Source organism: Aquarana catesbeiana, linkage group LG07, assembly GCF_042186555.1.
Source record: "Aquarana catesbeiana isolate 2022-GZ linkage group LG07, ASM4218655v1, whole genome shotgun sequence".
Lineage (NCBI taxonomy): Eukaryota > Metazoa > Chordata > Amphibia > Anura > Ranidae > Aquarana > Aquarana catesbeiana.
Window position 1 is genome coordinate 6226755 of NC_133330.1, and position 27960 is coordinate 6254714.

A 27960-nucleotide genomic window follows, 5' to 3' on the forward strand; every position below is an offset into this window, starting at 1 on the left:
CTATCACCAGTACCTCCCAACTGTGTTTTCTCAGGTGGTAACTGATTACCCCTGACTGGAGATTGTGAGGGGGTATATGCAAACTTTTATAACTTTGCTGCAGCTGCCATTGCGGATGCCACTTGGTTCCCCTTCTCCTTAGATGAACGGGTAGTTTGAGAGGATAAGTTCTCCTGGGGCTGTTGCTGCTGTTCCTCTCCTTTTTTTCTAGTCATGGTTGGCTATACAACAATACAGCGATACAAGGTAATGTGTAGAGAAAAAGTATCAGAAGATTCCTTCCTTAATAGGTTAGATTGCTGCAGACCTTTAGGGCTCTTGGACCCACAGACACTCTATGGCAAATAACAACAGTTTATGTATTTCGATTCTGCCTTAATTACCTCTCGCTTCTTCTTCTGCCGGGAACTATTCGGGCGGTATGCCCATGCCTGGTCGCTCCCGTCCAGCATTTCTCCTCTCGGTGTTCGCCGCACAGCAGGTTTGGCGTGGCCGGCACTAGCCTCCCTTCCGCCTCTCGCGGGTTCTACTCGACCTCTCGCATGGCTACGGGATGTCGCCAAGCAACCAGATGCGGAAGGAACGAACAGCCCGAGCTCCGACTTTACCGCACAGCAAGCCTCCGATGGGGCTGGTCTCCCTTACTCACTGCAACCACCGATCAAACACAGCTCCACACCTCGCCCACACCGAGGAGAACAGAGGGCCAACAGAGAAAGCACGGAGGTACGGAGGAACCACAGGGGTGCCCGAGGCTGGCTTAGCCTATTGGGGATAGCAGCATTGGAGCAGCATTGGGGCTGAGGCAGGGAGAGAGCTCACACTCCACCACTCACTGTGAATGGTTTCTACACCCCAATATCTTCCAGGAAATTTGCCAAAGATGGGGCACCAGTGTGGACCTATTAGCGTCCAGGTTCAACAAGAAGTTAATCAACTTTGTGTCAAGAACAAGGGACCCACTCGCTTGCGGAACAGATGCTTTAGTAGCCCCGTGGATTCAGTTTTCACTGATTTATGCATTCCCTCCAGTTCAGTTGATACCGTGACCTCTTTGCAGAATCAAGTAGAAGGGGAAGCCAGTAATTCTGTTAGCCCCAGCGTGGCTCAGAAGATCCTGATATGCAGAGATCGTAAAAATGGCAGTAGGGGACCCATGGTCCCTTCCGCTGCGCCCAGATCTGCTTTTTGCAGGGACCAGTATTCCATCCTACCTTACAAACACTAAATTTAACAGTTTGGCTATTAAAGTACATATTCTAAAGAATCACAGGCTTTCAGGTTCGGTGGTTTCTACCCTGATTAATGCTAGGAAGCCAGCCTCCAGAGTCATTTTACTATAGCGTCTGGAGGTCTTATGTCTCTTGGTGTGAGTCCAAGTGATGGCATTCCTGGAAGTATGTCATAGGTAGAATTCTTGCCTTTCTATAGCTGGGAGTAGAAATTAAGCTGGCCTTGAGTACTATCAAGTGTTGTTTCAATGCTTCACATTACCTAATCTGGGACTTTATACAAGGGGTAATGCGTATAAATCCACCAGTTAGACCGCCCTTGTGCCCATGGGATTTGAATCTAGTTTTGTCAGTATTACAAAAAACAACCTTTTCAGCCGACACGCCATATTCCTTTGGTCCTTTTGACAAGGAAATTGGTTTTATTGGTTGCTATATCTTCTGCTAGAAGAGTATCAGAGTTGGCTGCTTTTTCTTGTAAAGAGACATATTTAATTATTCACAGGGACAGGGTGGTGTTGCGTCCTCACCCGTCCTTTCTTCCTAAGGTAGTGTCAGGGTTTCATCTGAACCAGGACGTGACACGGCTTTCATTTTTTCCAGAACCAAGTTCTGTGAAGGAAATGTCATTGCACTCGCTTGATGTAGTGAGAGCAGTCAAAGTCTATCTGAAAGCGACAGCTCAAATACGGAAATCTGATGTTTTGTTTGTGCTGCCAGAAGGTTCCAGGAAGGGGCAGGCAGCATTGAAGTCTACTATTTCTAAGTGGATTTGGCAAGTTTCCACCCTTTCAAGTTAGAGCGCACTCCACCAGAGCAGTAAGTGCTTCCTGGGCAGTGCATCACCAAGCATCCATGACTCAGATCTGCAAGGCTGCAACTTGGGCTTCGGTCCATACATTCACTAGATTCTATCAGGTGGATGTAATTGGGTGCAGTGTTCTGCAGGCAGCAGTATAGGTCCTCATGTCTGATGGCGGCCTGTGTTTTCTGTGTCTCCCTCCCCTCAGATAGCATTGCTTTGGGACATCACACATAGTAATTACTATGGCTGCTCTGTGTCCTGTGATGTACGATAAAGAAAATAGGATTTTTATAACAGCTTACCTGTAAAATCCTTTTCTTGGAGTACATCACGGGACACAGAGGTCCCTCCCCTCTTGTTGGGATATATGTATATTGCTTTGCTACAAAAACTGAGGTACTCCCGGTATGGGAGGGGTTATATAGGGAGGCAACTTCCTGTCTTGGGTGTGCCAGTGTCCATCACCTGAAGGTGGCCTATAACCCACATAGTAATTACTATGGCTGCTCTGTGTCCCGTGATGTACTCCAAGAAAAGGATTTTACAGGTAAACTGGTATAAAAATCCTATTTTCTTCTTCTCACTACAGTTGCCAATTTACTAGTGTACATTTAATGCTGCACTTAGTTTGCTGCCCCCCGGTGTGTCCTCTTGGTTTTGCAGGTGTATCCATCCACCCAATGTTTCATTCCTGGTGTGAGGTTCTCTGTTGTTGTGAGACTGTCCATCGGAAACCCTTACTATGTGATGAGCCTGATTTAACTGTCACAATGTGAGTTGCCATTTGTCTTTTCCCCACAATAAGCCTGTTAATATACTACACTCAGATTGTGCTCTGCTGTTCTTCTTATCTGTTTTCATAGAGATACTTCAGTCCCTTCAGAGGTGCTGCATCTGGTGCATTGAGATCAGCAGGAAGTTCCCCTGAATGCTCCAGTTGGACTCTATGAACTTTTTGCTGTTCTGTATAGACATTTATATACACACAATACTTATTGTTCCATATACCCCATTACTACAGGAGAGGAGCCGGTACAACTGTGCCAGGCTGAAGGGGAGGCCAGAGGGAGGATTCTAAAATAATGTTGTCTGGATTGTGACTTTAAATGATAAAGTAGTAAGCACGGGTCTAATAATATAGAAGACACTTACTCAGGAACATCCCAAACTCACTTCTCCTTTGGCATCGGTCCTGCTCCTTTGTACAGTTTTGCACTGGAAGGCAACATTCTTCTCTCCCAGTACAGGTTCCCTTATAGCACCACAGAGCCTCACCTAGAAGAAGATATATAGAGATTAGCAACACACAGACAGGGAGCCTCCAACCTCTTCTACTGACAACACACTGCCTCTCATCCACTGACATCCCAAGCCCCGCCCAGGACTATAGAACACCTCCACCTAATGGTACCCGAAGGAAAGAACTTGTAGACACATTGTCCTCATCAGAGAAAAATGTGTTTTGCCTGGGGGGGGTACCCCATAGCAAGCTACCTTCCCCACACTGGGGGCATATGGCCAGGTATGATTGGGGGGAGATGTTCACCCCTCTCTTTCCTAGCTATCCAGTCTGCATGGGTCTGGTGTGGATCTTTGAAGGAGACCCCACTCTTTTTGCCATGATTTTTGTGTGGGGCTTCCCCACTAAAATCCATACCAGGCCAAGGAGGAACCCCATGCCAAATTTTTCCTTTTTTTTCTCATCTATGATACGGGTCTGGTATGGAGGAATGCAATCTTTCATTTTGCCAGCAATTTAACCACTTGACCCCTGGAAGGTTTTACCCCCTACATGAATAGGGCATGTTTTGCTATTCAGCACTGCGCTACTTGTTAGCTGGTAATTGCTTTGTCATGCAACACTGTACCCAATCTAAATTGATATCATTATTCACCCAAATAAAGCTTTCTTTTGGTGGCATTTTCAAAAATATATATTTTATTATCTCTCTTAGAAAACATATCCAATAGATTTAAATTTTTTCATAGATTTAGGCCAAAATGTATTCTGCTACATGTCTGTGGTAAAAAAAATCACAATAAGTGTATATTGAGTAGTTTGTGTGAAAGTTATATCGTCTACAAACTATGTGATACAGTGCCTTAAAAAAGTATTCATACCACTTGAAATTGTCTCTCTAGATGTGAAAAGCTGGTAGAGACGTCCCCAAAAAAGACTCGCAGCTGTAATTGCAGAGAAAGGGGGTTCTACAAAGTATTGACTCCGGGGGGCGCCATACAAATGCCCCCCCACACTTTTCACATATTTAACGTATTTATCGGCGTATAACACGCACCCCAAGTTTAGGAGGGAATTTTAAGGAAAAAAAACTTTTAGAGGGAAGTTGAAGGGAAAGAAACTTACATTTAAATGTCCATCATTGCAGCCTTCTCAGTGCAGCCTTCCTCAGTGTCCATTGCAGCCTTATCCCAGTGCAGCCTTCGATCCTGTGATCCCCTGCGATCCTGAGCTTCAAAATCGCCGACCGCGATTTGAAAATGGCGCCGCCGGCGCCGAAATACACAGAGCCGGTCCTCGGCTCTTCTCAGCGGCTCTCGTTCACTTTCGGCTCCACTCGGGATGGGATTGACTGTGAGCGGAGCTATCCGAACCTAGCCAAGTACACTCGGCTAGGTTCGGGCTTCACTCGAGTGAAGCCCAAAGTGGCCGAGAAGAGCCGAGGACCGGCTCTGTGTATTTTGGCGCCGGCGGCGCCATTTTCAAATCGCGGTCGGCGATTTTGAAGATCTGTCAGCTCAGGATCGCAGGGGATCGGCGTATAACACGCACCCGCGATTTTCCCCTGATTTTAAGGGGAAAAAAGTGCGTGTTATACGCCGATAAATACGGTATTTGTAAAACATTCTGAAAACCATTTATCATTTTCCTTCCACTTCACAATTATGTGCCACTTTGTGTTGGTCTATCACATAAAATCCCAATAAAATTAATTTATGTTTTTGGTTGTAACATGACAAAATGTGGAAAATTTAAAAGGGGTATGAATACTTTTTCAAGGCACTGTATATATTGGAATTTACACAGTTATAGAGCTGCACAATTCTGTCTAAAACGAGAATCACAGTTTTTTTGCTTAGAATAAAGATCACGATTCTCGATGTGTAACATCATCTTTCACATTATGCAAAAATATTGGGCTAAGTTTACTACTTAGTTTTTTTTAAAAATTCATTAAAGTGTATTTTTTCCAAAAATATTGCATTTGAAAGACCGCTGCACAAATACAGTGTGACAACCCATCCCCCCAGTTCGGTTCACACCACAACTTGCGAACAGACAAAAAATTTGTGCGAACACCATTAAAGTCTATGGGACACGAACATGAAAAATCAAAAGTGCTCATTTTAAAGGCTTATATGCAAGTTATTGTGATAAAAAGTGTTTGGGGACCCGGGTCCTGCCCCAGGGGACATGTATTAATGCAAAAAAAGATTTAAAAACGACCATTATTTCAGGAGCAGTGATTTTAATAATGCTTAAAGTGAAACAATAAAAATGAAATATTACTTTAAATATCGTGTCTGGGGGTCCCCTTAGTCTGCCTGTAAAGTAGCGCATCTTTCCCGTGGTTATAACAGTACCACAGCAAAATTACATTTCTAAAGGAAAAATGTCATTTAACCACTTCAGCCCCGGACCAAAGACCAGAGCACTCTTTGCGACTCGGCACTTCTTTGCTTTAACTGACAATTGCGCGGTCGTGCGAAGTAGCTCCCAAACAAAATTGATGTCCTTTTTTTCTTTTAAATAGAGCTTTCTTTTGGTTGTATTTGATCACCTCTGCGGTTTTTATTTTTTGCGCTATAAACAAAAATAGAGCGACAATTTTGAAAAAAAACACATAATTTTTTACTTTTTGCTATAATAAATATCCCCCAAAAATATAAAAAAAAACATTTTTTTCCTCAGTTTAGGCCGATGCGTATTCTTCTACATATTATAATATTTTTTTTTACTAGTAATGGCGGTGATCTGCGATTTTTATCGTGACTGTGACATTATGGCGGACACATCTGACAATTTTGACACATTTTTGGGACCATTGTCATTTTTACAGCGATCAGTGCTATAAAATTGCACTGATTACTGTAAAAATGACACTGGCAGTGAAGGGGTTAACCCCTAGCTGGCTAGGAAGGGGTTAAGTTGGTCCTAGGGAGTGATTCTAACTGTTACTGTTAGGGGGTGTGGCTATGAGTGACACGTCACTGATCAACGCTCCTGATTACAGGGAGCTGTGATCAGTGACACTGTCACTGGGTAGAACGGGGAAATGCTTGTTTACATTAGCATCTCCTCGTTCTTCTTCTCTGTGAGACGATCGCGGGTATCCCCGTGGACATCGAGACAACCAATTGATGAACCTTGTGCCGCGTACACACGAGCAGACTTTATGGCAGACTTTGCTCGGCGGACTTTTCGACGGACTTTGTCCGCTAGGTGTGCCGGACTTAAAAATGGACGGACTTGGACACACACGATCACTCCAAAAGTCCGATGGTTTTGAACGCGGTGACATACAGCATGTACAACGGGACTAGAAAAAGGAAGTTCCAGCCCCATTATGGCACCCTTTGGGCTCCTTCTGCTAATCTCGTTTTTATCTCATGTTAGTAGAAGTTTGGTTAGAGACGATTCGCGCTTTTCACACTTCAGCTTATTCAGATCATTTTCTGCGGTTCAGTTTGTGCTTGTGAGGTTTGTATCTGCTTTTCAGTGCTTGTTGGTCAGTTCGTTACCTGCCTAGCAGGCCGTTCTGGTCTGCTCATTCCCAATTTTCAGGTCTCTCTTCATAGGCCTTGCTGTTCTCCAGTGCGTTTGTTATAAGTTTGTTTGTTCGACCAGCCGACTGTTTTGAAGCCATGTCGCGTGGACGTACTCGCTCTTGAGTTCGTGCTGCGTGGGGACTTGGTGTTGGGGTTAATACTTTGACCCGAGTCCAGTCCATGAACAGGGCGAGGAGGAGTTCATGGACCAAGAATTGCTTGCGCCAGCGTGACCAATTCTCGCACATGCCTTTGCTCCATGAGATCCGTGAGAATAATCCTGAGGATTTCAGGAATTATCTCCAGATGACAGACCCCGTTTTTGAACGTCTGCTGGCTATGCTGACCCCCTATATCAGCAGGCAGGATACCTGCATGAGGCAAGCCATCACTGCAGAGCAGAGTCTAGTTGCCACTTTACGTTACTTGGCGACGGGGAGAAGTCTTCAGGACTTGAAGTTCTCATCAGGCATCTCCCCCCAGGCTCTGGGGATCATTATCCCAGAGACCTGTTCTGCCATTATTCAGGTCCTGCAGAAGGACTATATGAAGGTAAGTTTTATCCTTTAACATTACATGATATGTATTAAATGTTTGCTAATGTATTGTCTAAATGTCCTCGTTACCTAATTACCATGCTTGGAATATGTTGTGAATGTCCCCTTTATCTTCATCCTCCCTTCTCAATATGGACACCATCTCCACCATCTCTTCAAAAGCCATGTTGGTGGCCTTATATCTCCTCCTGGATGTGGATGGTTGTGGCTCCGGGCTTTCTTTCGCGCTACTTCCAGTTAATCTCTCTGCCATCTTTCTCTATATATACTCCCACTGCGCAACGAAGAGTGAAGGGGCGGGGACAAATCATACTAAAGAACGTCAGGGGCGGGCGACACAGGCGGAGCATAACACATGTGGAGTGTGTATAAAGCTATTACAATGGCCCACGTATGTCTGTGCGGAAGTAGCGAGCCTCAGAAGCAAAGGTAAGATGAAACGTGGGGGTGTGTGTGTGTGTTTGGTGAATGTGTTTTGTGTGTGTCCCCTAGATTCTGCCAAAAATAATCCTGGGAGTTCTCACTGACATTACAGTTTTTATCTTGTGTCTTGTCTTTCAGCAAAAATGAATCCCTTTAAGGAGGCTGATTTTTTGTCAAGATTCATTGATTTGTATCAGGAAAACAAAAACCTGTGGGAGGTCAAACACCCATTATATTTCAATAGAGATGTAAGGAAGGCAACACTGGGCACACTTTTGGAATTTGTGAAGACTCGAGTCCCCCAGGCAGACCTCAAGTTTGTGGACAAGAATATTGGTATCTTGCGCAATATGTACAAGTGGGAACACAATAAGATCCAGGAGTCGCTCAGATCCGGAGCAGCAGCCGACCAGGTTTATGTCCCCAAGCTGTGGTGCTACCAAAAACTGCGATTTCTAGATGACCAGACAGAAGAAAGGCAATCACTTTCGAGCCTTCCCCCCACCCTTCCCCCCACACTTCCATCCACCTCCACCCCAGCTGAGGAGTCCCAGGAAGAACTGGGCCCTTTCATCCTTGATGAAGTGGATGCGCCCAGCTTCAGCCAGGTATCCTTTTTTGTTGAATTTGTGATTGTGTAAATATTAATGATGTTAACGTCTCAAATTTTTAAGTGCTTCATAAAAACTGACTTCATCACAAATATTAATATGTAGACATATCACTAGACAGTAGTGGCCAAAAATATACTTCAGATATTGGTGAGCAGCTGGGTCAAATAGATAGCCTTTACTATTTGTTTTGAATTATATTTGCAAGTCATGAGCTGAAAATTGTGTGTGATTGCGTAACCCAAAATTACAACTCTGTCCCTTTTTTTTACCCAGGATGAGCTCAGCCAGGAGGAGGCCTTGCCCAGTGGGAGAGAGGAGGAGGCCTTGACCAGTGGGATAGAGGAGGAGGCCTTGACCAGTGGGAGAGAGGAGGAGGCCTTGCCCAGTGGGAGAGAGGAGGAGGCCTTGCCCAGTGGGAGAGAGGAGGAGGCCTTGCCCAGTGGGAGAGAGGAGGAGGCCTTGACCAGTGGAAGAGAGGAGGAGGCCTTGCCCAGTGGGAGAGAGGAGGAGGCCTTGCCCAGTGGGAGAGAGGAGGAGGCTGTGGCTGGGGCCCAGTAGAAGCCGCACGGAGTGTCAGGTGCCTCCCCTCCGCATTACCACCAAAAGGCCCAGAAAAATGACCCAAACTGAGGAGGAATCACTAGCCCTCATTTGTGAAGCCAGCAAAATCATCAGCACACCACCCAATGCAGAAGAGGCGTATGGGACATATATGGCCAGCAGATTGCTGGAACTCGAAAAGGGGCAACGCCTCCTCTGTGAGGGTCTGATTTTTTAGGCCTATCAGAAGGGCTTGAGAGGGGAGCTTACTGCTAAAACATATCTAGCAGATGAAGCCACTCCTCCTCCTCCTGCCCCAAGTACACCACCAGAGGCACAGCCTCCGAGGAAGGCTGCAGAGAAGCGTGGAGGGAAGGCTCCACGGAAGACTCAAAAGTAATTGCCTGGTTTCTGTCTGGTCTGACTGTGCTCCCTGTGCTCCCTGTGCTCCCTAGTCACAAGATAACAATTTTCTTGTCCTAAAACTTGATGTGTGTCCTGGGGGACGAAAGGCTTCACAGATTCCAAAAGTATTGCCTTCCTCTTTTTTTTTCCCCCTAAATAAATGGATTTTTTCTTTACCTTACATTATTGACTATGTGTTTTTAATCCAAAACGACATTTGGTTTGGGAATAGGCAGGTACAGGTCAAAAAGACTATGTGTGTTTTTTCCAAAAGGCTAAATCATTTTGAAAATCAAGTGAAAAGTACTAGTGAAATTGCACTGCAAGTGCACTTGTTGGAAGTGCAGTCGCTGTAAATCTGAGGGGAAGAGCTGAAATGAGGGGAAGCTCTGCTGATTTTATCATACAATCATGTGCAAGAGAAAGTTTTTTTTTTTTTTTTTTTTTTGTGGTTCCTTGCATGTGCCCCTCAGATCCACAGCGAAGGCACTTCCAAATGCTCTTTCTGTGCAATTACAAGTACAATTTGCACTTGTAGTGAAAAATGAATACCGTAGGAATTGCTTATTTAATTTAGAGATTTAGTTAAAAGCTTTGTTTATGTTAAAAGATTATTTAATTAATAAGTTAAAAACATTATGTTTGTTTACACTGATAAATGTTTTTTTTAATTAAAAATGTTTTAATACATTTTAAAATGTTTGTTAACATTTATTTATAAGAGTGTGTGTGTATATATATACAGATGCACGTGTATTTGAACTTTGGCTTGAAGTGCACACCCTAATGCAATAGGCTATGGATAGATATGGGTAGGTCAGTGTATGTATGTCAGGTAGGTCAGTGTATGTATGTCAGGTAGGTCAGTGTATGTCAGGTAGGTCCCGTGTATGTATGTCAGGTAGGTCAGTGTCTGTATGTCAGGTAGGTCAGTGTATGTCATGTAGGTCAGTGTATGTATGTCAGGTAGGTCAGTGTTTGTATGTCAGGTAGGTCAGTGTATGTATGTCAGGTAGGTCAGTGTTTGTATGTCAGGTAGGTCAGTGTATGTATGTCAGGTAGGTCAGTGTATGTATGTCAGGTAGGTCAGTGTATGTATGTCAGGTAGGTCAGTGTATGTATGTCAGGTAGGTCCCGTGTATGTATGTCAGGTAGGTCAGTGTATGTAGGTCAGGTAGGTCAGTGTATGTAGGTCAGGTAGGTCAGTGTATGTAGGTCAGATAGGTAGGTCAGTGTGTCAGGCAGGTGAGTTTAGGGGTCAGCATTGATGGGCACTGGTAAGCCAGGCAGTAACCAGCAAGTGATCTTACCCCCTCTCCCGCCACACAACCACACAACCCCACCGCCCAGCCAAAAAACTCTGCGCCACTACCGCCGCCGCGCCTAGGGTTGCCACCTGTCCGGTTTTCACCCGGACAGTCCGGTTTTTCAATCATCTGTCCAGATTTCAACCTATCAGAAACCCGGACACATTATTCTACATGGACCAGGGGCAGAGCCAGGGACGTGCTCCCTCTCTCCGGTCCCATCGGCAGGGCCGTAAAAAACAAAAGATTGCTGGAGTCCGTGGAGCTGCTCTGTATTTCCACTCACTGCCTCTAGGGGTCCCCTGAGCTCTCCTCCTTGTGTCTGGTGGATGTACTCCCTGAAGAAAGAAGGACACGCCCCCTCAGCCACGCCCCTCCCCCGTGTGTTCACGTTGCAGAGAATGACCAGAGTCTGCATGGAGGTTCAGCAGGTCGGATTCAATGTGTTGTTTTACAAATGTGTAATGTGAAGGGGGGAGGAGGGGCGGCTGGAAATGTCTGGGGATCTGTATTGCTATGGTGTATACAGAGGTGTAGAACTTTGTGACATTATTGCAGTGATACGTTCCCCCTTCTGTATACAGACTCCATAGTGATACAGCCTCTTCACCCCCATCAATGGGGTCAGCTTGGGAATGGAAGAGTGCAGGGAGAGGAGGGTCTGACACCAACAATGGCATTTACATTCATTACAACAATGAGGTTTTTTTTTTTAATTACTGATGGCAAAGGTCGGACATATTTTACTCTGACAACAGTCACTGGGATTACTGGAGGTGCAAACTGACTGCAAAGGCCAACAAATTGTAATCCAAGTGTTTCCAGCTCACAGGTCAGGACTGAAGGTGACCATACACTACACAATCTTCTTGTACAATCAGATTTTCATCTTCCAAGAATGATCTAGTGTAAGGGCCTGCATATTTTATATAAAGATTGTATAATAAGATTGTGTAGTGTATGGCCACCTTAAGCCCCTGTCGGGGGAGAAGCACATTGAAGGAGTAGGAGAGGGTCTGTTCTTACATCCTGGCTTTGTGAGTTTGCACTACTTGCAATAAAGCTTGTTGAATATTAAAGCAGACTTTCGGCTTAAGGGGCGGTTCACACTGGTGCAATGTCAGAGATCGCATGTGATTGGCACTGCATTGATAATGACATGCGATCTCTGTGCCATGCGATTTCAGCCATAAAGATCGTATGGCTGAATTTCCATCAAACTCGCACAGGACCCTTTTTTTTGTCCGCAGCAGAATCGGATCACATGGGTGTTCATCCGATTCCTGTCCGAGTTTGCAGATGGCACTGCGATATGTGAAGTGATTTGGGGGTGTCTTTTACCTGACACTCCCAGCAGTTCTCATAGGGCAGTGTGAACTGCGGCCGGGAAACATGCGATGCGGGAACCGCAGTGGATTTGCAGGGTTTCCGCATTGCAGCAGTGTGAACCGGCCCTAAATGTCATGTTATGCTTCCTCCCCTCCCCCCCCTACAAAAGGAAATGATCTTTTGGGGTGCAGAAAAGTATATGTTGTATTGTGTTTTTATAAATGATAGTTTGTCCCAAAGTTTGTGTGTCTTAACTAGGGATGAGCCGAACACCCCCCTGTTCGGTTCGCACCAGAACATGCGAACAGGAAAAAAATTCGTTCGAACACGCGAACGCCGTTAAAGTCTATGGGACACGAACATGAATAATCAAAAGTGCTAATTTTAAAGGCTAATATGCAAGTTATTGTCAATAAAAGTGTTTGGGGACCTGGGTCCTGCCCCAGGGGACATGGATCAATGCAAAAAAAAGTTTTAAAAACGGCCGTTTTTTCAGGAGCAGTGATTTTAATAATGCTTAAAGTCAAACAATAAAAGTGTAATATCCCTTTAAATTTCATACCTGGGGGGTGTCTATAGTATGCCTGTAAAGGGGCGCATGTTTCCCGTGTTTAGAACAGTCTGACAGCAAAGTGACATTTTGAAGGAAAAAACACATTTAAAACTACCGCGGCTATTGCATTGCCGACAATACACATAGAAGTTCATTGATAAAAACGGCATGGGAATTCCCCACAGGGCAACCCCGAACCAAAATTAAAAAAAAAAAATGATGTGGGAGTCCCCCTAAATTCCATACAAGGCCCTTCAGGTCTGGTATGGATATTAAGGGGAACCCCAGCCAAAATTTAAAAAAAAAAAATTGACGTGGGGTTCCCCCTAAATTCCATACCAGACCCTTCAGGTCTGGTATGGATTTTAAGGGGAACCCCGCGCCAAAAAAAAAAAAAAAAAACGGCGTGGGGTCCCCCTAAAAATCCATACCAGACCCTTATCCGAGCACGCAACCTGGCAGGCCGCAGGAAAAGAGGGGGGGACGAGAGTGCGGCCCCCCCCCTCCTGAACCGTACCAGGCCACATGCCCTCAACATTGGGAGGGTGCTTTGGGGTAGCCCCCCAAAACACCTTGTCCCCATGTTGATGAAGACAAGGGCCTCATCCCCACAACCCTGGCCGGTGGTTGTGGGGGTCTGCGGGCGGGGGGCTTATCGGAATCTGGAAGCCCCCTTTAACAAGGGGACCCCCAGATCCCGGCCCCCCCCCTGTGTGAAATGGTAAGGGGGTACTTACCCCTACCATTTCACTAAAAAACTGTCAAAAATGTTAAAAATGACAAGAGACAGTTTTTGACAATTCCTTTATTTAAATGCTTCTTCTTTCTTCCTTCATCTTCTTCTTCTTCTGGTTCTTCTGGCTCTTCTGGTTCTTCCTCCGGCGTTCTCGTCCAGCATCTTCTCCGCGGCGTCTTCTATCTTCTTCTCCTCGGGCCGCTCCGCACCCATGGCATGAGGGGGGAGGCTCCCGCTCTTCTCTTCATCTTCTTCTCTTCTTCATCTTCTTCTTCATCTTCTTCTTCTTCTTCTCTTCTTCCTTCTTCTCTTCTTCATGTCTTCTCCGGGCCGCTCCGCAGCCATGCTGTGGCATGGAGGGAGGCTCCCGCTGTGTGACGGCGTCTCTTCGTCTGACGGTTCTTAAATAACGGGGGGCGGGGCCACCCGGTGACCCCGCCCCCCTCTGACGCACAGTGACATGACGGGACTTCCCTGTGGCATTCCCCGTGACGTCACAGGGAAGTCCCTCAAGTCACCGTGCGTCAGAGGGGGGCGGGGTCACCGGATGGCCCCGCCCCCGTTATTTAAGAACCGTCAGACGAAGAGACGCCGTCACACAGCGGGAGCCTCCCTCCATGCCACAGCATGGCTGCGGAGCGGCCCGGAGAAGATATGAAGAAGAGAAGAAGGAAGAAGAGAAGAAGAAGAAGAAGATGAAGAAGAGAAGAAGATGAAGAGAAGAGCGGGAGCCTCCCCCCTCATGCCATGGGTGCGGAGCGGCCCGAGGAGAAGAAGATAGAAGACGCCGCGGAGAAGATGCTGGACGAGAACGCCGGAGGAAGAACCAGAAGAGCCAGAAGAACCAGAAGAAGATGAAGGAAGAAAGAAGAAGCATTTAAATAAAGGAATTGTCAAAAACTGTCTCTTGTCATTTTTAACATTTTTGACAGTTTTTTAGTGAAATGGTAGGGGTAAGTACCCCCTTACCATTTCACACAGGGGGGGGGCCGGGATCTGGGGGTCCCCTTGTTAAAGGGGGCTTCCAGATTCCGATAAGCCCCCCGCCCGCAGACCCCCACAACCACCGGCCAGGGTTGTGGGGATGAGGCCCTTGTCTTCATCAACATGGGGACAAGGTGTTTTGGGGGGCTACCCCAAAGCACCCTCCCAATGTTGAGGGCATGTGGCCTGGTACGGTTCAGGAGGGGGGGGGGCCGCACTCTCGTCCCCCCCTCTTTTCCTGCGGCCTGCCAGGTTGCGTGCTCGGATAAGGGTCTGGTATGGATTTTTGGGGGGACCCCACGCCATTTTTTTTTTTTTTTTTGGCGCGGGGTTCCCCTTAAAATCCATACCAGACCTGAAGGGTCTGGTATGAAATTTAGGGGGAACCCCACGTCAATTTTTTTTTTTAAATTTTGGCTGGGGTTCCCCTTAATATCCATACCAGACCTGAAGGGCCTTGTATGGAATTTAGGGGGACCCCCACATCATTTTTTTTTTTTTTTTTGGTTCGGGGTTGCCCTGTGGGGAATTCCCATGCCGTTTTTATCAATGAACTTCTATGTGTATTGTCGGCAATGCAATAGCCGCGGGTAGTTTTAAATGAGTTTTTTCCTTCCAAATGTTTTGCTGTCAGACTGTTCTAAACACAGGAAACATGCGCCCCTTTACAGGCATACTATAGACACCCCCCAGGTACGAAATTTAAAGGGATATTACACTTTTATTGTTTGACTTTAAGCATTAATAAAATCACTGTTCCTGAAAAAACGTCCGTTTTTAAAACTTTTTTTTGCATTGATCCATGTCCCCTGGGGCAGGACCCGGGTCCCCAAACACTTTTTATGACAATAACTTGCATATAAGCCTTTAAAATTAGCACTTTTGATTTCTCCCATAGACTTTTAAAGGGTGTTCCGCGGCATTCGAATTTGCCGCGAACACCCCAAATTGTTCGCTGTTCGGCGAACTTGCGAACAGCCAATGTTCGAGTAGAACATGAGTTTGACTCGAACTCGAAGCTCATCCCTAGTCTTAACCACTTGAGCCCCGGACCATTATGCTGCCTAAGGACCAGAGGTCTTTTTCCAATTTGGCACTGCGTCACTTTAACTGCTAATTGCACGGTCATGCAATGCTGTACCCAAACGAAATTTGCGTCCTTTTCTTCCCACAAATAGAGCTTTCTTTTGATGGTATTTGATCACCTCTGCAGTTTTTATTTTTTGCGCTATAAACGGAAAAAGACCTAAAATTTTGAAAAAAAATGATATTTTCTACTTTTTGTTATAAAAAAAATCCAATAAACTAAATTTTAGTCATACATTTAGGCCAAAATGTATTTGGCCACATGTCTTTGGTAAAAAAAATGTCAATAAGCATATATTTATTGGTTTGCGCAAAAGTTATAGCGTCTACAAACTAGGGTACATTTTCTGTAATTTACACAGCTTTTAGTTTATGACTGCCTATGTCATTTCTTGAGGTGCTAAAATGGCAGGGCAGTACAAAACCCCCCCAAATGACCCCATTTTGGAAAGTAGACACCCCAAGGAAATTGCTGAGAGGCATGTTGAACCCATTGAATATTTATTTTTTTTGTCCCAAGTTATTGAATAATGACAAAAAAAAAAAAATATTTACAAAAAGTTGTCACTAAATGATATATTGCTCACACAGGCCATGGGCCTATGTGGAATTGCACCCCAAAATACATTTAGCTGCTTCTCCTGAGTATGGGGATACCACATGTGTGGGACTTTTTGGGAGCTTAGCCGCGTACGGGGCCCCGAAAACCAAGCACCGCCTTCAGGATTTCTAAGGGTGTAAATTTTTGATTTCACTCCTCACTGACTATCACAGTTTCGGAGGCCATGGAATGCCCAGGTGGCACAAAACCCCCCCAAATGACCCCATTTTGGAAAGTAGACACCCCAAGCTATTTGCTGAGAGGCATGGTGAGTATTTTGCAGCTCTCATTTGTTTTTGAAAATGAAGAAAGGCAAGAAAAAACGTTTTTTTTTTTCTTTTTTCAATTTTCAAAACTTTGTGACAAAAAGTGAGGTCTGCAAAATACTCACTATACCTCTCAGCAAATAGCTTGGGGTGTCTACTTTCCAAAATGGGGTCATTTGGGGGGGTTTTGTGCCACCTGGGCTTTCCATGGCCTCCGAAACTGTGATAGGCAGTGAAGAATGAAATCAAAAATTCACGCCCTTAGAAAGCCTGAAGGCAGTGCTTGGTTTTCGGGGTCCCGTATGCGGCTAGGCTCCCAAAAAGTCTCACACATGTGGTATCCCCGTACTCAGGAGAAGCAGCAGAATGTATTTTGGGGTGTAATTTCACATATTCCCATGGCATGTTTGAGCAATATATCATTTAGTGACAACTTTGTGCAAAAAAAAAATGTGTCTCTTTCCCGCAACTTGTGTCGCAATATAAAATATTCCATGGACTCGACATGCCTCTCAGCAAATAGCTTGGGGTGTCTACTTTCCAAAATGGGGTAATTTGGGGGGGTTTTGAACTGTCCTGGAATTTTATGCACAACATTTAGAAGCTTATGTCACACATCACCCACTCTTCTAACCACTTGAAGACAAAGCCCTTTCTGACACTTTTTGTTTACATGAAAAAGATATTTTTTTTTCCAAAAAAATTACTTTGAACCCCCAAACATTATATATTTTTTTAAAGCAAATGCCCTACAGATTTAAATGGTGGGTGTTTCATTTTTTTTTTTCACACAGTATTTGCGCAGCGATTTTTCAAACGCATTTTTTGGGGAAAAAACACACTTTTTTAAATTTTAATGCACTAAAACACACTATATTGCCCAAATGTTTGATGAAATAAAAAAGATGATCTTAGGCCGAGTACATGGATACCAAACATGACATGCTTTAAAATTGCGCACAAACGTGCAGTGGCAACAAAATAAATACATTTTTAAAAGCCTTTAAAAGCCTTTACAGGTTACCACTTTAGATTTACAGAGGAGGTCTACTGCAAAAATTACTGCCCTCGATCTGACCTTCGCGGCGATACCTCACATGCATGGTGCAATTGCTGTTTACGTTTGACGACAGACCGCCGCTTGCGTTCGCCTTAGCGCGAGAGCAGGGGGCGACAGGGGTGCTTTTTTTTTTTTTCTTTATTATTTTTTTGCTTTTTTATCTTATTTTTAAACTGTTCCTTTCATTTTTTTTTTTTTAAATCATTTTTATTGTTATCTCGGGGAATGTAAATATCCCCTATGATAGCAATAGGTAGTGACAGGTACTCTTTTTTGAAAAAATTGGGGTCTATTAGACCCTAGATCTCTCCTCTGCCCTCAAAGCATCTGACCACACCAAGATCGGTGTGATAAAATGCTTCCCCAATTTCCCAATGGCGCTATTTACATCTGGCGAAATCTAAGTCATAAAATGCTCGTAGCTTCCGGTTTCTTAGGCCATAGAGATGTTTGGAGCCACTCTGGTCTCTGATCAGCTCTATGGTCAGCTGGCTGAATCACCGGCTGCATTCTCAGGTTCCCTGTTGAGACAGGAGAGCCAGAGCAAAACACGGAAGACGGTGGGGGGGGGGGGCATTCCCTCCCACGGCTTGTAAAAGCAGTCTAGAGGCTAATTAGCCGCTAGGATTGCTTTTACATGAAAGCCGACCGCTGGCTGAAAAGAATGATACCAAGATGATACCTAAATCTGCAGGCATCATTCTGGTATAACCACTCAAAGTCGTGAATGGCGTACCTGAAGACAAAAAAATGGTTAACAATAAAGCACAGTAAACGGTAAAGTATAAAAAATTGCATACCTGAAAAGCAAACGTGATAAAACATAATAACAATAAAACATTGCAGAATAGAATACAGTAAAAAAGAGCAGAACAAGAGAGAAAGAATAGAGAGAGAGAGAACAATAAAACGACAACTATTTTTTTTTATTTTATATATTTTTTTTTTTTTTTACACTTTTTTGTAACTAACTTTTATAACGGTAACCGGTTCCAGGTTCGGGTCTCTCAAAATGCGATGGCATCTTGGGAGACCCTGTGAAAGTGTGCCTAGTCTGTACAATGCTGTACCCTACGCTAATACTCAACTAGTGAATGGTAGCGTTCAAAACATTCACCAATGCAAAGACCAGGATTGTCAGGACAGGAGGGACAATAATAGCGGGTGTCACGCCTATATCCGCGTTTGCTGCAGACACAACATCTTTTTTGGGGGGGTTCGTTGGGTAGGGGTACTCGGGAGGACATAAAGAAAATGCCTCTCATGCAGCCGACTGCATTTGGTTGGGGATGTGAATGGGGGAAGTACGGGCGCTGCAGAAGTGGTGGGTTCCCTATTAGGATTGGTGAATGCAGCAGGAAGGGCACTATGGGCACGACGGGCCTGTGTTTGTCTTTTTGGTGGCAGCGGGACACTACTTGTGCTTGCCACCTCACCAGCTTGAACTGCACTTATGGGACTCGCCACGTCACCAAGTGTTACTGCAGTGCTGGTTTGACTACGACCGGGGTGTACTAGGCCGCTGGCGCTTGCCAGTTCAATAAAAAGCTACCAAAAAAACTGTTAGCGATCGCAGGGATCAGGCCTGACTCTGCGAACGCTGCAGTTATGTGTTTAGTGTTTTGTAAGTGACAGTGATCGATCGATACTGCACTTGGGTGGGCTGAGCTGGGCCGGGCGGAGGGGCAAAATGCAGGTGCTAGCAGGTATCTGGGCTGATCCCGCTAACACTGCGTTTTTGGGAACCCTAAACTGCTGGGGACGCTAGTATAGATCTGATCGGATCAGATATTGATCCCATCAGATACTATACCACTAAGGGAGGCGTATGCTGCGTGCGTGGGTGTTAGCGGTACTGGCGCTAATCTGACGCTGCCTGGGGCGACGCATATCACCGCCGGGCGATCAGGGGGCTAAACATAGGCGTGCGCACAGGGTGTGCCAGGTGTGCCTGGGCACACCCTAATCACTGTGTGTGGTGCAGATTCTCCCTGTTTAAACCCCTGATATGAATAAAAATAAAATAATAATACTAATAAAACCTACTGACACCATCCACTGCCTTACTGGCACCCGCCACTGCTCTACTGACACCGTCAGTATATATACACATGCACACCTATATGTATTTGAGCTTTGAGGTGCACACCCTAATGCAATAGGCTGTGCACACCTATGGGGCTAAACCTTTATTCGGTAATAAACGGCGGGTGCCCTGACACTAAAAAAAATAAACAAACTAACCAGCGTCACCCGTAACAGTTATACGGTGATCAGTGGTGAAAGGGTTAACTAGGGGGCAATCAGGGGGTTAAGACCTTTATTAGGTAGTATATGGGGGTCCCTGACGCTATAAAACGCTGACGGCGAACCTAAATACTTATCTCCCTAACTAGCGTCACCTGTGACACTAATACAGCGATCAGAAAAATGATCGCTTAGCGACACTGGTGACGGGGGGTGATCAAGGGGTTAAAACTTTATTAGGGGGGGTTAGGGGGGTACCCTAGACCTAAAGGGGGCTAATATTCACTGTCCCAACACTGTAACTGTCACAAACTGACACCAATACAGTCAGAAAAAAAAAAAAAAACTGCTGGTGTCAGTTTGTGACGGGGGGGGGGGTGATTGGGGGGGATCGGGGGGCGATCGGGGGGGGGATCGGGGTGTTTTGTGTGCCTGGCATGTTCTACTGTGTTGTGTAGTGTTAGTGCACTCACAGTGATGTCTTCTCTCCTCGGCGCTGCAACAGAATACCGAGCCGAGGAGAGATGACATCATTTCCTTTGCTGCTGTTTAGCATACAGCAGCAAAGGAAGTTATCTGATTGGCCGGCGGCGATCGCGAGGGGGGGGCCACGAACGGATGGCCTCCCCCTCATCTCCGATCGCCGTGGGACCAAAGACGACCGCCTCGGGCACCGGGGGGGGTCCGATCGGACCCCCCACCCGCGGAAGGCAAATCACGTATATATACGTGATTTTGCCTGTCCGTGCCACCTTGCCGACGTAAATCGGCGTGAGGCGGTCGTCAAGTGGTTAAAGTGGAACAAAAGTTCTGTCATTACATGCTGCCAGCAGGCGGGTTTTTTTATTGCAGAGGAGACATGCAATTTCTCTTCTACAATAAAATACACCTACCTGCTTGTTCACAGCAATCCATGGAATGTAAGCTGAGCTGCGCATGCACAGTTCAGCTTACAGCAGCCGGCCTGATGGTGTGTGCCAGGATGACCAGCTTTTGTGCATGAAGTAATGCAAAAATGATTGTGCTGAGTCTGTAAGACTCTTACTTGTGGCACAGCAATCAAAGCATATTTTATGGTGAAAAGAATGTTTTTGTTTTACTTAAAGCCGAGTTCTCACTAAAAAAAAAAATTAAAAGTCATCAGCTACAAATACTGCTTAATAATCGGACACTTACCTGTCCCAGGGTCCAGCAATGCAGGGGATCGAAGTCCCGCTCGTCTCCCCCTCCGCTCAGCGGCGTTGACATTTTAACTGTGGGCCCCCAGCTGTGGCTTCACAACCGGGCACCCACTGCGCATGCACGAGCCACACCGCACGCCGTGACAGGTTGCACAATCATTATGGGACCTGTCACGTGTCCCAGATGATTGCCTAGAGGGAGGGGGAGGGCTGATCTCCCTTCCTGCGCCGAGGGAAGTGACATCAGGAGCCGAAGGAGGCAGATTATGAGGGACCCCCTAGCAACAGGCATTAGAGAGGTGAATTAAAAAAAAAATTCTCCAAATTTTTTTAATCTTTATTTTCTTTTGGGTGGAAAGCCACTTTAACCATGTCCCGTTAAGCCTCCTACTGTTAATTTGGCCGCGCCCAATGTCCGCCGCTACACGCGCCACATTACTACTGGCCTTGCGGCACCCAAAGGTGTCCAAGGTCTTTTACAATAGTTTAATGTATACTAAAAAAAATTGCCATGCTCTGGCAAAATGTTCGGGTTTGACTTTGGAAGCTCTCTGAGGTCCGTGGCTTTTGCTGTAGGATGCGACTAAGAAAATGTCAGGAAAGACCTACTAGAAAAGCTGAACTTTATTTGGGGTTAATCAGAGGCACTTTAAATGATGGCCGGTGTGTACTGACTCCTATTTAACATGAGATTGAATGTGATTGCTTAATTCTGAACACATCTACATCCCCAGTTATAAGAGGGTGTGCACACTTATGCCCCGTACACACGGTCGGACTTTGTTCGGACATTCCGACAACAAAATCCTAGGATTTTTTCCGACGGATGTTGGCTCAAACTTGTCTTGCATACACACGGTCACACAAAGTTGTCGGAAAATCCGATCGTTCTGAACGCGGTGATGTAAAACACGTACGTCGGGACTATAAACGGGGTAGTGGCCAATAGCTTTCATCTCTTTATTTATTCTGAGCATGCGTGGCACTTTGTCCGTCAGATTTGTGTACACACGATCGGAATTTCCGTCAACGGATTTTGTTGTCGGAAAATTTTATCTTCTGCTCTCCAACTTTGTGTGTCGGAAAATCCAATGGAAAATGTCCGATGGAGCCCACACACGGTCGGAATTTCCGACAACACGCTCCGATCGGACATTTTCCATTGGAAAATCCGACCGTGTGTACGGAGCATTATGCAACCACATTATTTATTTTTATTTTTACTTCCCCCCTTAAAAGATTTCAGTTTGTTTTTCAATTGAGTTGTACAGTTTATAGGTCACATTAAAGGTGGAAAAAGTTCTGAGATGATTTATCTTTGTCTAATTTGTTTTTACTTCACAGAAACCTGACATTTTAACAGGGGTGTGTAGACTTTTTATAACCACTGTATAATGTTTGGGGGTTCTAAGTAATTTTCTAACAAAAAATACTGATTTTAACTTGTAAGCAGCAAGTGTCAGAAAAGGGTTTAGTCTTTAGGTGGTTAAACTGCCCTCATCTACAGACAGAAGTTCATTCCTTTGATATTTAAAAGCACAAAATGTTACAATATTTCTCTTTATCTCTCCTGAGTGATGTTGTAATAAACTTGGCAGGATATCTGTTTTTTTCTTTTTGACAGCTGTCGGCTTGAGCAGAGAACTCTCTGCACTGAATCAGGAATATGCTGTGTTAAGATTGTGAGGGGGGGGGGGTAGAATCTCGATTCTTTAACGATTAATCGTGCAGCTCTACACAGTTATAGACGCTATACTGTAATGATGGTGATCAGCGAATTAGAGTGTGACTATGATAGTGTGGTGGGCGATCTGCCACTAACAGACACTATCTGGGAGGGTCACTAACTGACACTGACATCGATGGTGACACTAATACAGTGATCAGTGCTAATACTGTATACTGTCACTGTACTAATGACACTGGGTTGGAAGGGGGTAACATCTAGCGGCAATCAATGGGTTAACTATGTGCCTAACATTGTGTAATGTGGGCTGCTTTTCATTTCTTCCCAGCAGGAGCTTCAATATAAAGTAACAAATATTCAGCAGAAGAAATTGGAATGAAAACAAAGTCAGTGTGCTGCTAGTATAGATGTTGGACTATGGACAATGCATTGTTATACACTGGACTCTAGGATAGTAAGACAAAATGTATAATATGGAAATGTTCTTACTTACCATGGATGAAGAGGAGCCCCAGGATTAGGAGAGTGATCACAGCTTTCATCATGATGTTCTGCAAGCTCTGCTATGAACTGTGTAGTGGCCCCGGGTCCCTATATTTATAGGACTGGGGGGCGGAGCTATGACACTGCTGGTCACATTTCAGAACTTGTTTTATTTTTTTTTTGCGCAGGTCCTGTTGGCAATTTTTGATTAATATTGCTAATCAGAATCTGTTCACTTCCTGAGACAGTACAATGATTCCTCTGTAGTAAGGGAAGCATGGAGAAGGTACTGGTCATTATTCCAGAAGGAATGTTCTGTATTCTGGAACATGGTTGTGTTTAAGTGTTTCCATTCCGGAACAAGTGAGGTTAGGAAAATTACACCGTGCATTAGAGGAGTGCACAGTGTATTGCAAGAGAAAATATGTGTAGGAGAGGAGTGTGGAGGGTATGACAGTGGGCATACTGCTCACTAGGGATGAGCCGAACACCCCCCTGTTCGGTTCGCACCAGAACATGTGAACAGGAAAAATGTTCGCTCGAACACGCGAACACCGTTAAAGTCTATGGGACACGAACATGAATAATCAAAAGTGCTAATTTTAAAGGCTTATATGCAAGTTATTGTCATAAAAAGTGTTTGGGGACCTGGGTCCTGCCCCAGGGGACATGGATCAATGCAAAAAAAAGTTTTAAAAACGGCCGTTTTTTCAGGAGCAGTGATTTTAATAATGCTTAAAGTCAAACAATAAAAGTGTAATATCTCTTTAAATTTCGTACCTGGGGGGTGTCTATAGTATGCCTGTAAATGGGCACATGTTTCCCGTGTGTTTAAAACTACCCGCGGCTATTGCATTGCCGACAATACACATAGAAGTTCATTGATAAAAACGGCATGGGAATTCAACACAGGGAAACCCCGAACCAAAATTTAAAAAAAAAATGACGTGGGAGTCCCCCTAAATTCCATACCAGGACCTTCAGGTCTAGTATGGATATTAAGGGGAACCCCGGCCAAAATTTAAAAAAAAAATGACGTGGGGTTCCCCCTAAATTCCATACCAGACCCTTCAGGTCTGGTATGGATTTTAAGGGGAACCCCGCGCCGAAAAAAAAAAAAAGGCGTGGGGTCCCCCCAAAAATCCATGCCAGACCCTTATCCGAGCACGCAACCTGGCAGGCCGCAGGAAAAGAGGGGGGGCGAGAGTGCGCCCCCCCTCCTGAACCGTACCAGGCCACATGCCCTCAACATTAGGAGGGTGCTTTGGGGTAGCCCCCAAACACCTTGTCCCCATGTTGATGAGGACAAGGGCCTCATCCCCACAACCCTGGCCGGTGGTTGTGGGGGTCTGTGGGCGGGGGGCTTATCAGAATCTGGAAGCCCCCTTTAACAAGGGGACCCCCAGATCCCGGCCCCCCCCTGTGTGAAATGGTAAGGAGGTACTTACCCCTACCATTTCACAAAAAAACTGTCAAAAATGTTAAAAATGACAAGAGACAGTTTTTGACAATTCCTTTATTTAAATGCTTCTTCTTTCTTCTATCTTCCTTCATCTTCTTCTGGTTCTTCTGGCTCTTCTGGTTCTTCCTCCGGCGTTCTCGTCCAGCATCTCCTCCGCGGCGTCTTCTATCTTCTTCTCCTCGGGCCGCTCCGCACCCATGGCATGGGGGGAGGCTCCCGCTCTTCTCTTCATCTTATTCTTCATCCTCTTCTCTTCTTCCTTCTTCTCTTCTTCATTTTTTTCTCCGGGCCGCTCCGCACCCATGCTGGCATGGAGGGAGGCTCCCGCTGTGTGACGGAGTCTCCTCGTCTGACGGTTCTTAAATAACGGGGGGCGGGGCCACCCGGTGACCCTGCCCCCCTCTGACGCACAGTGACTTGACGGGACTTCCCTGTGAAGTCACGGGGAATGCCACAGGGAAGTCCCGTCATGTCCCGTGCATCAGAGGGGGTGGGGTCACCGGGTGGCCCCGCCCCCCGTTATTTAAGAACCGTCAGACGAGGAGACGCCGTCACACAGTGGGAGCCTCCCTCCATGTCAGCATGGATGCGGAGAGGCCCGGAGAAGAAAATAAAGAAGAGAAGAAGAGAAGAGGATGAAGAAGAAGATGAAGAGAAGAGAGGGAGCCTCCCCCCATGCCATGGATGCGGAGCAGCCCGAGGAGAAGAAGATAGAAGACGCCCGAGGAGAAGAAGATAGAAGATGCCGCGGAGGAGATGCTGGACGAGAACGCCGGAGGAAGAACCAGAAGAGCCAGAAGAACCAGAAGAAGATGAAGGAAGATAGAAGAAAGAAGAAGCATTTAAATAAAGGAATTGTCAAAAACTGTCTCTTGTTATTTTTAACATTTTGACAGTTTTTTAGTGAAATGGTAGGGCTAAGTACCCCCTTACCATTTCACACAGGGGGGGGGGCCGGGATCTGGGGGTTCCCTTGTTAAAGGGGGCTTCCAGATTCCGATAAGCACCCCGCCCGCAGACCCCCACAACCACCGGCCAGGGTTGTGGGGATGAGGCCCTTGTCCTCATCAACATGGGGACAAGGTGTTTTGGGGGGCTACCCCAAAGCACCCTCCCAATGTTGAGGGCATGTGGCCTGGTACGGTTCAGGAGGGGGGGCGCACTCTCGCCCCCCCTCTTTTCCTGCGGCCTGCCAGGTTGCGTGCTCGGATAAGGGTCTGGTATGGATTTTTGGGGGGACCCCATGCCTTTTTTGTTTTTTTTTGGCGTGGGGTTCCTCTTAAAATCCATACCAGACCTGAAGGGTCTAGTATGGAATTTAGGGGGAACCCCACATCATTTTTTTTTTTAAATTTTGGCCGCGGTTCCTCTTAATATCCATACCAGACCTGAAGGGCCTGGTATGGAATTTAGGGGGACTCTCACGTCATTTTTTTAAAAAAATTTTAGTTTGGGGTTTCCCTGTGTTGAATTCCCATGCCGTTTTTATCAATGAACTTCTATGTGTATTGTCGGCAATGCAATAGCCGCGGGTAGTTTTAAATGGAATTTTTTCTTCGAAATGTAATTTTGCTGTCAGACTGTTCTAAACATGTTAAACATGCGCCCCTTTACAGACATACTATAGACACCCCCCAGGTACGAAATTTAAAGGGATATTACACTTTTATTGTTTGACTTTAAGCATTATGAAAATCACCGCTCTTGAAAAAAACAACCGTTTTTAAAACTTTTTTTGCATTGATCCATGTCCCCTGGGGCAGGACCCAGGTCCCCAAACACTTTTTATGACAATAACTTGCATATAAGCCTTTAAAATTAGCACTTTTGATTTCTCCCATAGACTTTTAAAGGGTGTTCTGCGGCATTCGAATTTGCCGCGAACACCCCAAATTGTTCGCTGTTCGGCGAACTTGCGAAACAGCCAATGTTCGAGTCAAACATGAGTTCGACTCGAACTCGAAGCTCATCCCTACTGCTCACTGTCATACCCTTTTCTCCTTTCTCTCCTGTACATACTGCCTGCTCTCATACCCTCCAAACTCCTCTCCTGTACATACTGTCCACTTTAATACCCTCCACACTCCTCTGTTGTACATATTGTCTACTGCAATACCCTCCACACTCCTCTCCTGTACATACTGTCACTGTTACATAGTTACATAGTTACATAGTAGGCGAGGTTGAAAAAAGACACAAGTCCATCAAGTCCAACCTATAACCTGTCATACCCTCCATACTCCTCTCCTGTACATACTGCCCACTGCCATACCCTCCACACTCTCCTCCTGTACATACTGCCCACTGTCATACCCTCCACACTTCTCTCTTGTACATACTGCCCACTGTCATTCTTTCCACACTCCTCTCCTGTACATACTGCCCACTTTCATACCCTCCACATACCTCTCCTTAACATACTGTCCACTGTCCTACCTATCAAATTCCACTACAGTCTATACCACCCACTGTCATACCCTCCACACTATCCTCCTGTACATACTGCCCACTGTCATACCCTCCACACTACTTTCTTGTACAAACTGCCCACTACCATACCCTCCACACTCCTTTCCTTTAAATATTGCCCACTCTCATACCCTCCACACTCCTCTCCTGTACATATGGTCCACTATCATGCCTTCCACACTCCTCTCCTGTACTTATTGCTCATCGTCATACCCTCCACACTCCTGTACTGTATATAATTTCTACTGTCATACTCTCCAAACTCCTCTCCTGTACTTATTGCCCACTGTCATACCCTCCACACTCCTCTCCTATACATACTTCCCAGATCCCCAAGAGCAGGACGGAGTGAGCCCAGCAATCCTGTCTTCTCTCCAGCAGCTGAAAGGACTCCAGGGAGAAGAGCCAGTCCGCACCTCTCCCCAGCGGCGGGTATGTTCTACAAGAGAGTCAGAAGTTAGTTGGGTAAGTAATGCTCTGTTTCGGACAATTTGTTTAGGGTACTGTGTGCTTATGGGCATTGGGGGAGAGGCTCTTTCACTTGGGACAGTAATATTTATGAACAATATCCCTCATAAAATATATGAGATAAATAATTTCACTTTTCACACAGCTGGAATATTGTAGAAGTATCTCATAGACCATTGCTAGATAGTTTGCAGTGGGGATGGGGTTATTATGTGTCCCATTGTTCTATTGTTTGTCTGCCTCGGGCGCAAACTGTTATGGGATGTTCTGTACATGTTTATGTGGATTCGCTTACGAGTTCATGAAACCCATTGTTGATTTTGGCAAAATCATCTTAGTCTACTAAAATCTAATGTGTTTAGTTAAATAATGCATTATTAAGCATTCTTCTAGAATTTCAAAACTCATTATACACTTCTGGAGTAAAAAAACACCTAATATCATGTTATTATTTATGGCTTGAAAAACTACACAGACATATATTTAGCCCTTAGATAAAGTCTTTTCTCTGTAAAACCAAGTTTTGTTAAGTCACATCTTTTTTAAGTCACATCTTCATTCCTTGCTATAAGTGTATGCTTCATTTCTGTTGTTGAGAACAAGTAGCCCAAAACCCATCCACACACTGCACAGTCAATTAACCCCTTACCCACTGGGCACTTAAACCCCTTCCTAAC

At 45.4% G+C, this 27960-nt stretch overlaps 1 long non-coding RNA gene across 1 annotated transcript in view; it reads right to left on the reverse strand.

Annotated features, from left to right (window-relative positions):
* Positions 1–23048, reverse strand: part of LOC141102343 (uncharacterized) — a 37283-nt gene extending 14235 nt beyond the window's left edge. Inside the window, exons 1-2 of the long non-coding RNA XR_012235082.1 lie at positions 22895–23048; positions 3190–3312 (exon numbers count right to left, since the gene is read on the reverse strand). This is a non-coding gene — a long non-coding RNA (uncharacterized lncRNA). The remainder of the gene's footprint in view (positions 1–3189; positions 3313–22894) is intronic.
* Between the last annotated feature and the right edge of the window lie 4912 nt (positions 23049–27960).